The 12,415-nt window shown below is 36.5% G+C and overlaps 1 protein-coding gene across 2 annotated transcripts in view; it reads left to right on the top strand.

Moving 5' to 3' along the window:
- The first annotated feature begins 5,566 nt into the window (after nt 1-5,566).
- LOC126808648 (divergent protein kinase domain 1A) overlaps nt 5,567-12,415 on the top strand; it is a 29,158-nt gene continuing 22,309 nt past the window's right edge. For both annotated transcript variants that reach the window (XM_050533552.2, XM_050533553.2), the window contains exon 1: nt 5,567-5,750. The gene's annotated coding sequence lies outside the window, so the exon portion shown is untranslated. The remainder of the gene's footprint in view (nt 5,751-12,415) is intronic.

Genomic DNA, 12,415 nt, shown 5'->3' with positions numbered 1-12,415 from the left:
GTTACTAATAAACCATAGCTCATATGAGATATTCAACCATCTAGATTAAAGTACAGTAGCTAAGTCACTAACCCAATATCATCCAAAGTATGACACAAATAATTTGTCAATTTAAATATCGACATTGATGTTGTGATTTTACCGGGAAAAGATGGGCTTCTGGCATCCAATATTTAAGACAAAATGAACATTTTACATGTTTACCATTTGTAACAGGGGACTCGAATAACAGGGCTAGATATATTCCACAAGTCAGGACGGTGGCCCCATATTCTTAGGTGGAGAGCCTGCTTAATAAATAGATTGCCGTCACATTGACACTTCTGGGGCAATTCGTCAAACATAACTGATTAGAATTTACAGTAAAAACAGAAATGATTGAATGTAAATTGTAAATCAGTTTATATGTACACATATATTACATTATCAGACCCCCTGTCCTGCATCACTGAAAAGGGGGAAACACGTCGGACATTCTGGATGAACTTTCTCGGTAACCGTAAATGCAAGGATTGAACACCCGACCTACAGGCTAGCGAGCCAGCGTCTTACCCAAATAGCCATTGTGATCCCCACATGTTTTATAAAGACATAATATTTATAAACAGTAATATACTGAGCGCCATGGAAAACGCATCACTTAGTTTTTCGTATAACAAAATGATCCTGTAAACATATCTTATTTATTTTGCTTCTTATTGTGAACAATATTCAAATGGGAACACATCAATAACAACACATTTGTACACTTATGGATGTTTAATCTGTAATCAACGGTACAAAGTCAGAGGGGTCAAAACCAAAGGTACGACACAGATGTCAGTAGCGCGTGTGTCCTCCATGGGCTCTTACGCACGCTGTGCAGCAACGGCGCATGGAATTTACCAATGTTTGAAAGAAGGTCTGGGGCAAATTGTTCCATTCTTGGACAAGAGCAGCTTCTAAAGCAGTAATGGTGTGCATCTGTGGTCTCCGATACAGACGGCGTCCAATCTCATCCCAGACATGTTCTATCGGTGCCATGTCCGGAGACATGGCTGGCCAGTCCAAGACATTGATGTTGTTAGCAGCCAGGTAGTCCATACTAAAACGGGCGGTATGCGGACGTGCATTATCCTGTTGGAAGTGCTGAAGTTGTGGGTGCGCTCGAAACATCGGAACAACAATTGGTTGCAAGACATCATCACGGTAGGCTGCAGCATTAACGTGACCCCTGCAAATGTGTAGGCCGGTCCGGTGATGAAATGAGCAGCCCCCCCACACCATTACACTTCCCCCACCCCATCGATTCGTTTCGAAGACGCGGCAGACTGCAAGACGTTCCCCAAGACGTCTCCACACACGTTGACGGCCATCAGCGTGATAAAGATGAAAGCGACTCTCATCACTGAAGAGCACGCTTTGCCAGTCTACTCTTCTCCATGTCTGGTGTCCTTGAGCCCATATCAAACGCCGCTGGCGGTGATGATCCCTGAGGATAGCTCCAATATAAGGTCGTCGTGCACGGAGTCCTACTTCTCTTAGACGACGTCTTACAGTGTTGGCACTTACTGGTCCTTGTCTTCCTACGACTGCTGCACCTGTTCGAGTCGCTGGGCGGAATATGTCACGCAGATGAGTGACCCGGATCTAGCGGTCTTGAGCCTGGGTTGTAACGCGTTGTGGACCAGGACGTTGACGGTCACGTGTTGATCCAGTAACTCGGACACGTTCCACAAACCTTACAATAGTGGACTGATGACAATTAAAGTGTCTGGCAATAGCACGTGTAGAAATGACAGCCCTGGACATTCCCATGGCTTCATTCCGTTGATTTTCAGTAAGTCTCGGCATCTCTAGCTCGATTCCTTCACACGTCCAACAACAAATTACGACAGATTGACGTTTCATTCTTCTACGTAGACTTCAATTTAAATTCGGTATTTGTGGCTCTGCATTAAATCTTTTAGAGAGCTATCTTGTGGGTAGAAAACAGTGTATTTTAGTTAATTGCAAATCGTCGTCTGAATCTGTTTTGTCATCTGGGGTTCTGTTCTTGGTCCGATTTTATTTACCCTCTATACGTCACCATTAGGAGATATTGTCAGAAAATATGGTCTCAGCTTTCATTTGTATGCCGATGATACTCAATTATATATTTCATTTACACCTAATTGTCCATCTTCTTTCAATTTATCAAAATTGCAACTTGAGAACTGTATTAGTGAAATTAGAAAATGGATGTCAAAGAACTTTCTAAAATTGAATGATGATGAAACCGAATATTTGTTATTAGGCTCAAGGCATCAATTAAGTAAATCTGCACAAGATAACCCCCCTGTTGTAATTGGTAATTGTGATATATTTTCATCTTATTCTGCTCGTAATATTGGCGCTATCTTTAATAGTTTTATGCTTATGGGAGCTCAAGTAAATAATATTTGTAAATTGTGCTATTTTAATATTAGAAATATAGGTAAAATACGTAAATGTATAACTGTAGAGGCCACTAAGTCACTTGTTAATTCTCTGGTCACTTCTCGATTAGATAACTTTAAGTCACTTTTAGTTGGTTTACCTTTAAAGCTTATAGATAAATTACAAAAAGTACAGAATACTGCGGCTAGACTTGTTACTTTAACTAAGAAATGTGACCACATAACTCCTGTTTTATATAATTTACACTGGTTACCTGTTTAATATCGAATTGATTTTAAGATTTTATTACTTACTTTTAAATGTTTAAATAATTTAGCTCCTGTTTACCTCTCAGATCTTTTAGAACTTTATACACCTGGCCGAACATTACGTACATCAGATAAACTACTTTTAAAGCCCAAAACTGTTCAACTAGTCTCCTATGGTCAGCGCTCTTTTAGTTAACAAGCACCTGTTTTATGGAATAATCTACCATTTAGTTTAAGATGTTGTACATCTCTGTATTCTTTTAAAAAAACAACTTAAAACACATTTATTTAATCAGGCTTTTAACTGACTCTGTATACAATCGTTAACATGCCCATAATCTTGTTGTTTATGTATGATTTACATTGTCACTTTGTAAAGTGCCCCTGAACATGTTATATGAAAGGGTGCACTATAAATATGCTGTAATAATAATAATAATAATAATAATAATGTACTGCACATTAAGTTGAAACATGCTTTTAAAGGGCTCACACACAATGCTGCACGTGAATATTGGTTTTGCATGTGCATCTCGTGCAATTTTTTTGGGTGCACACGGTCCGATATTTTTTGCGTTTGGGAGCATTGTGTGAAACAATAGTTCATAGTATTGCATAATATTATACATATAAAACCACCTAGTAGTAAAATATTTGGGGAAAAAAGTGATGCGTTTTCCATGGCGCTCAGTTCAAAACGAAACGTTTCCCAATGCCAATGGTAATAATAAGCTGAATATAGATTCTCATGATAATATTTTTTTTGAAAATAAGGCCTACCTGTCCAATAACAGCTTTGCCATTTCTTGATGAGTCTCTATTTTCAGTTTCTCCTTCAATTCATACCACGGTTAATTAGACTTGTCAATCGAAGGAAAAAAATCACACTCACACTGTTCGAACTTGAGGACAATAGTCAATAGATAGATAGAGATCTAGCTGATTGACACCTCTACGTGTATATACAATTCAGGCTAATTAGACCTAAGACGGACTTTCTAGAATGTTATTAATAAGTTTGAATTAATTGTGTGGTAATCCAAGTCATATTAATCCCCATTTCCTTTCACATTCCCGTTGACATTACGTATTTATTTATTTGCGACAATAAACCGTGCAACACTTGAGGATATCCCCTTATAACATCAGGACACAGCTCACCAAATATAATGTAGGGCAAAAGTTATTTTAAGTCTTTCTCTCCCTTGCCCTTTTCCCCCTTTTGCATGGCGATTTTTGTTGACTTTTTGGTGTAGAATGGAAGAAAAGGGTTTGAAAATACATTTTCTACCAGGTTTTGGTGAATATTCATGATTTTGAGGCGGAAGGATACAAGAGTTGAGAGGTTGGTTAGGTTGAAATGTAGGGTCCAAAATTGCATGTTTTCTTATCTCTACTTCCAGCTTGTGTATCTCAAGTTTTCCATGGTGAACTTCATACGTGCTTTTGGGCAAGAGGTTGCCACATGTTGCTCCATCTGTGGTAGAAAGCGTTCTACCCAACGAAAATTTGGGAAAAAGTTAGAGCCGGTCTAAGAGACGAGAATTAACATTAAAGTCAACAGAAAGTCAATCAAATCTGGAGTTTATTACCTCCCTTGATAGAAATGGCTCTTAGATTATTTGAATCGTCTGACGTTAGACGATTCAACTGGATTTGGACTTAAAAAAATACTTTCGAACCCTTTGGACAAGTAAAATAGGATTTAATGGATAATTAACACATCAGGTAAGACACTAACACATCTAGTACTTAGAATAAGGCTATTTTTCTATTTTCTGGAGTTGTCAAGCCAGCCATAGTGTTATTGTCCCTTTAAAGGGAAGTGAAATAAAAGCGGACGTTAAATACAGCTATTTCACACACAAAAGAAAATTTAATGTTCTGACATTTTGAACATTCTGATAATCACTGAAATATTTATATACTAAAATAAAACATCTATTTTTATTTATATTTCCCCAGATCTCTTGAAAAGTACCATTATAATTTAATATTTTGAATGACGAAATTGTCACTAAACGAAAAAGCTAACGAGAAGCCACTTTTAAGGTCAATTTTGAACCAAATGATTTCTGTCCCCAAAAATACATATTTCCCCTACCCCGCCCCCCCCCCCATACAATGGGAATCTTATACATATATTTAGAGATGTCGGTGGCATTAAAAGGGAATGTTTTTACCAAGCTCTAAGAATATCATCATTTACATCAACGTGAACTCATTCCCCGCCAATTTTACCCCACCCCCCACTCTTTCGTACACGCACACGTGCAGTCCCTCGCCTCACCTCCCTTCAAATCAAAATATATAGTTGTTCAGGGGCATCATATACACTTATTTAGAGATGGATAGTCCTAGAAATGTATGTTTTATTAATACATAACATGATCATCATCTATGTCCCCCCCCCCCCCAATTGTAGACATTGGACCCCCCATATCTCGAAAACGCCCCCCCCCCCCCAAAAAAAAAAACAACAACAAAACGCCTGATCCCCACACATATTCAGATTCTACGCAAAAAAACTAGTCTAGAAAAAACTTGGTCTCATAATTTCACAGCTCGGGTGGGGTAGAACTAGAAGACGTTGGTGTGTCATGTGCACCTTAACCTTTGACGTCTGGCCGATGAAGAGTAGGCCTATGCTTCTGCAAAATAATTTCCCAAAATTGTTCTTCATTGATAAAAAAAAGAAAAAGATACAAACCAATAATGCCGTTTTTATAAAGGCTTATATCCTCCGACCTCACACTACACCGGACATACCGAGTGACGCCGACATGTGGGCGCTTTTTTAACGCCAAACAGCGGGCTATTTTTACTCTCAGCACGGTAACAGATAATATAAAATTTAAATGGGCGGATAACTCCAACACTATATACCGGAAATAACAAGATTGACATTGGGTTTTGCCAAAACAAAACAGATGTGAAATTGTGCATTAATCCAAATTTGTTTGTTTATGGAGGAAAATTAACGTGACAAAGCCGATAGTTGACCAGAATGTAGTTTCTCCAAAGATACCGAGTGAGCATGGATTCGAGGCAGAACATTTACAGTGACAAGGACGTGCAGAACAGGTGGATATATATATTTTTTTAGAGAATTTTTCAATGGACGACCGAAAGACAGATTCTGAGATTAACACTGACTGTGTCTGTGGAGATGTTGTTGACAGCTGACGTAATTACGATAGAAATAGTAACACTACATAGGTCTACACAGTAGTTCAGCTCTGAACGTATAGGTCTTATTACACTCGCCCTGTACGAATTCAGGAAACCTCCTATTGAATCCTTGTCTAAACTAAAACCGTTCCCAGTCAATTTTACTGGGCAACTTTTTACTGCTAAACGGTCGTGTGTCAGTCTCTGTGAACGCCTGTACAATGTAAAGGAACATCTTAGTGAGAAAATAAGACCTTGTTTACCTCGCTAGCTAGAGACAGTATGAGAGACACAAACATGCTGTTAAAAATACGTCCCCTCCTATCAAGTTGCCTTTTCGCCGCCATGACACTCTAAATATTGGTCAACGTCCATATTTAGGAATGTCAGCCATACAAGACGAAACGGAATTCAGGTAAAAATTGGAATCTGTGAAAAATCAGAATCTTCAGTCATTTATTGCTTTGCCCACCTTTTAATACTACAACAGAATAAAACAAACATTCCAGGTGCATGATAACATAATAACGGATAAAACAATTTACTTTCATATTCAGTATTTATTGTGGACTTAACAAAATCATAGTAAAACATACACCTTGCTTCTCTATTTTTTTTTTTTTTTTTTTTAAAATACATAAATAACAAGGTTGGGGGGGGGGGGGTCTGAAAAAGGGGAAAAACATACATATCAAACTTTGAAACAAAACTTTTCCAGTTAAAAATGGCAAAGGAACATTTTAGTGAGAAAATAATACCTTGCTTACTTCGCTACAGTCAGTATGTGTGACACAACATGCTGTTAAAAATATGCCCCCTTCTGCTAAACAGCTAATTAGGACAGAAACCATTGAAATCTAAATATAGGGTAAGGCACAAATTTACATAACTCGGCCATATACATGTACATGTATGACGAAACGAAATTTAGCTAAAGGGGTGGGTGGGAGGAAGAAATGTTGCTATCTTCTACATAAATTATATTTTAAAAGAATGTTATGGTCACAAAATTTAAGACCCATTTTTACATGTACCTAGATAATTTGGTATATCCTTAACATACAGAAAATAAATGGTCATAATACTGATATTCTTTCTGGTTTGACAGCAGGGACATGAAATTAATCAAATGTGTCAAAATAAATGAAACTAGTACCAGTATGGGTGCGCACAACACACAAAATTTTAGATTAGAGTGTCCTAGACTGACAGCCTCGAGTGATGTAAGGAGCACTACTTGTCTGTTGATCTAATGGCTAACGGTTGTGAGAGCATCAAGACCCTATGATTAAACATCATTAGATTCTGCAGAAAAAGAATTTATCGGAAATGGACAGCGACTAATGGCTAATAGGTGTATTTCAACCAATGATATTCCAGCAGCCTGAAAAAAAAAACAATAGATATGAGGAAACAATCTTAGTTTAAGTAACAAGATTGACACATGTAATTAAATTAAAAATGAATTAAATCATTAATAAAAAGATAACTTTATCAGTACAGAATTATTCGAGTTTCATTATCACATTTTACCTTATTAATTAAATATCACATAAGTTTGATCACATCCTGAATGTGCTAGCTTCGTTATACTGGTTACCTGTCGAGGCCTGAGTCGAATACAAAATACTAACATTAGTGTATAAATGTCGCAATAACGCAGCTCCTCAATATTTATCTGAACTCTTGTATGACTGCGACCCAATTAGATCACTTCGCTCTCAAAATGAACAGTCACTAGTTGTTCCAAGATATAATTTAAAGTAATATTGTTATAGGTCTTTCAGTTCGGCTGGTCCTAGATTATGGAACGAACTTGCACAACAGAACAAAAATCAACATACTTTTAATCAATTTAAATCCACACTAAAGACTTTCCTGTTTCGACAGTTTTACCAGTAGAGCTATTACTAAAAGCGTTTTGAGCATGTGTCAACATGGAGAAGACGCTATATAAAACCTCGTTATTATTATTATTATTATTATTCTCAGAGTTTACTTATGCATAAACATCAACAAATCGGGGATCACGTGGCTAAGTGGGTAAGACGCTGGCTCGCTAACCTGGAGGTCGGGTGTTTGATCCCTGCATTGGCCGAGAAAGTTCATCCAGATTTTCCGGTGTGGTTTCCCCTTGTCAGTGATGCAGGATGGAGGGCCTGACAAGGACAGCTGTCTTGTCGTTCGGATGGGACGAATAACCGAGGTCCCGTGTACACATTGGCGTGCACATAAAAGATTCCTTGGCAGTTGGAATTCGATATAAGAGTAGGCCGTAGCGCCGCTGCCCGGGCAAAATTTCCCTCATAGCACATTGTATGGCGTATGCCCGTCTTCATTAGCCCAGTTTAGGAGCAGAATAGTAGGACGTTAAACCCCATTTCATTTCATTTACATCAACAAATCTATAAACATCAAATGAAATGGGGTTTTAATGTCCAAGTTTTCTGCTCCAACCGTGCTAAGATGAGCGTACACCATACAGTACTAAGTCCTCATCATCTATTTTATCATTGAAGTTTACATGTAAATGGTCGTGGTGTTGTAATCTACGTAAAATTGTCCTGTGAATAAATGTCTAATTGACAATTTATATAACATTTGTTACCAGAAAAAGGCCTGCAATGGCAATAGGAAGATTTAGCTCTGACATAATGCATCTTTAACTTTAGTTTTGCTTATTATCGGTCAATTGTTTACTGGTAATGATCTAGTGTAGAGTTTACACTTCAACATTTTGCCAGTCAGTCAATTTGTGATGTATTTTGTTGACTTCAGATTAGCAAGATATATTTTCCAAAAAATATAAGTTCATTACCGAGTATCCCAATTTTTTATATTTTATATACATGTATTACATGAGTTTTGCCCAATAAAGTCAATATGTGATAAGTTGATTTTTAATAAAATCTAATGTTATGCTATGATAATTAAATGGCAGCCTTTCTATTTCACTGCCAGTCAGTTTAGACAGACAGATATGTCTGAAATGAGAGCCTTGGTTTGATGCTTAAATGTTGACTCCCAACCTTGTGGGTTTTCTCTGGTCTGGGTCATCCGGTTTCTTCCCACTGCTAAAGACCCCTATGCCCAAGCAAATTATCGAAATAAATTTGATCCATGCGTCAGTCCCAAAATGATCTAGTTTGTGTTGAGTGGATGTTAAACCCTCTTTCTTTCTGATGCTTATATGTTGACTGAGAAAATTTCCCACGATTTTCCAGCATGGTTTTCACTTGTCAGTGTTGTATGACGTAGAGCCTAACATACATGTCTGTACATGTACCTATTGCTATTTCAAATTTTATACCATAAAAGATAGCAAGCTCCCCCCAGGTTTTACTTCAAGTCAAAGTTACAGGGTTTTTGAAAATGTAACTGGAGCATTGTACTAATGATCATTGGACCCCTAAACATTGGATCAGTGAACTGACTCCTAGAAATCGGATATTAATTAGATATTTATAGCCAGTGTGTATAAATTGGAGAACAAGGTTACGCCATGGTTTAAATTTAAAGGACACAGTATTGGTGTCAGTCATTATCACATACATGTATGTGATAGAACTGGTTAAACATGTTCCAAATATGATTAGCTAACCCTGTCAATAAAACTGAATTTTCCAAAAAAATTATTCTACCCAGGTGTTAAAAATAATCTGTAATTAATGAGTTAAGGTCACTATTTCTGTAGTAAAAATGACTTTCAAGGAAATACAGACATGTGTAATTACAATTTCTATGGTGTAAATGATGTTTAGGGCAATACATGTTTAATTACAATTTATTTTTTATGATTAATATATTCATATGTAATTACAATTTCCGTGGGGTAAATGACAATTAGGGCAATATAAGTTTAATTGCAATTTATTTTTTATAATTAATATATTCATAACTAATTGCAATTGATTTTTTATGATTAATTATTACTGAAATAAAATTTTGATGGGTTACTAGCGCTTAGAGGCCCGCTTCACAATTTCTGCCATTTGTAATGACTACGAATTCATGTAACAATGTAAATTTATAATAAATCATATGAAAGATGAATAATTTGACAGGTTATGGCTAGTGGCAATGTTGAGATTTATGTAAGTAAATAAAACACATAGGCAAGATAAAGATGACATAATTTATGTATCCATACCTGTTGTATATTATAATGGTTGATATAGTTGGTTATGGTTATGATGTATTGTAGGATGGCGTGGAATTTTCATCTTTCTTAGAGCATAGAGGTATGCTTTTATTATGATATTAAGATTGTGGATTTTAGTATGTCTAAAAGGAGTTCAATCACTGTATTGTAATATGGCGTGGAATTTTCGTCTTTCTTAGAGCATAGAGGTAGGCTTTTATTATCATATTAAGATTGTGGATTTTAGTATGTCTAAAAGGAGTTAAATCACTGTATTGTAATATAGAGTGGAATTTTCATCTTTCTTAGAGCATAGAGGTAGGCTTTTATTATGATATTAGGATTGTGGATTTTAGTATATCTAAAAGGCGTTAAATCACTGTATTGTAATATGGTGTGGATTTTAAGTGAAGAGTCCAGGGGAAGAACGATCTACGTCACATTTTTGTATTTTCGCATAAAAGGCAAAACAGACTTTTGGACGAGAATGTTTGACACGAACAGAACGATGAGTGGGTTTAATTACGAGTTCAAAATGATGTTTAATATGAATCATAATTATCAGTACAACTGACTTCAATTTTTCAGGCAAATTAAGGTTAAATAAAGGGTATGATGGGCTTGTATTTGTCCGGGAGGCCATTTCAGAAGGGCCTTGGTTCGATGTGACTCCGATCATTTTTACCTGAAATAGATTGTTCCACAGAAAGCTTATACAATTTGCTACCAGATGGCGCCATTAATTGGGGTTTGTTAAAAAAGTGATCAAGATCGTACTTCCTCCCTGGCTCTTCAAGTATATCATAGAGCATAGAGGTAGGCTGTGTATAGAGTAGATATTATGTATAGGATATTAACCTACCCGAGGTTGATATGGTAGAGAACGTGCGGGCGAAGCCCAAGCGTTCTCTACCATATCAATCCAAGGGAGAGTAGGTTTATATCCGACATATACAACGCCATTTCACCCTTAAATTTAATGGGCTCTTCCATTAAAAGGCAACAATGATTGGATAATTGCTCGATAGTTTCCGCCAAATAGCGAAAATTACCGAAGTAATCACGTGCAATTATGTGCATGTTTTTGTTTATACGTCGCCATTTTGGACTATTGAATTGAAAGCAAAAACAAAATGGATAGTAATACGAAGTCAGACGAATAATCAATTCTTTTTAGCCAACATATTGACGATGGAATAGATGTGAATGCAAATATTGACGAGGATCTATCCAAAGCCTGCAGAAAATTTGGACCAAAAGGCATTCTTTTCCAAGAATTCTGACAGTAAACCATGATTGAAGGTTTTCGGTATGTTCAGAGAAGGATTTGACCGACTGTTTTAAGTGGACTGTACCCAAAAATACTTTATAAAGGAACTCTTGAGCGATAAATACTTTCAAGTCTTGTAGTGTGTGGAGAAATAATCGCAATGTGGACGAAAAGAAAATTCTGACATGTCTTAGACATGGATAACCGATCTAAATACATGTATATCGATAAGTACGCCGTCTATTTCGGCCCGGAATGTTACAAACTGTACCATAACAATTTTTAATTGTCAAAAGAATAAAAGTTTTTTGTTTTATTTCGATCATCTATGTCATCAGCGGTTGATATGAGCGGAATATATCGACCTGAGATGACGTCATTAGCGGTTGATATGAAATATCAACCTGTCATGACGTCATCAGCGGTTGATATGAACGAATATATCAACCTATGATGACGTCATGACAGGTTGTTATGAGATATAACTGCTATGGACATCAAAGAAAAAACTACCGCCAGTTGTATATGTATAGGATATTAACTGCACAGTAATTTCCGTCAAATAACGAAAATTACCTAATTAATCACATGAATGCATTGTTTATACTTTCGCCATTTTGGACCGTGAAAGTGCAGAGAAGAATTTGACCACCTGTGTTCAGTTGATTGTACCCCAAAATACTTTACAAAGTCATGTATTGTGTGCAGAAATAATCGAAATTTAGACGAAAAGATAATTCTGAAAGACATCTTAGACATGGATAACCGATCTAAATATGCCGAGAAGTATGAAGTATGCTGTCTGTCTGTTTTGGTGCTGAATGCTACAAACTGTACCATAACAAATTTTAATTGTCAAAAGAATAAAAATGTATTTCCATGTTCTTTGTATTATTCCGATCATCAACGTCATCAGCGGTTGATATGAGCTGAATATATCAATCTGAGATGCTATGGACATCAAAGAAAAAACTACTGCCAGTTGTATATGATTGTATAATGGTGTGATAATCTGCCAATTGCTAAGATACCGGTAATTAATGTTTCTTAAATTAACCACTTTAAATCAACTGGCTAGTAAGTCATTAACCTGTCATCACTTTTCAACCCGTCATTTGGTGACGATATTAATCCCATCTATTGTTTTTGTTGATTTATTATATTGTT

Source organism: Patella vulgata, chromosome 1, assembly GCF_932274485.2.
Source record: "Patella vulgata chromosome 1, xgPatVulg1.2, whole genome shotgun sequence".
NCBI classification, from domain to species: domain Eukaryota; kingdom Metazoa; phylum Mollusca; class Gastropoda; family Patellidae; genus Patella; species Patella vulgata.
This window is presented reverse-complemented; position numbering and strand designations above follow the sequence as displayed.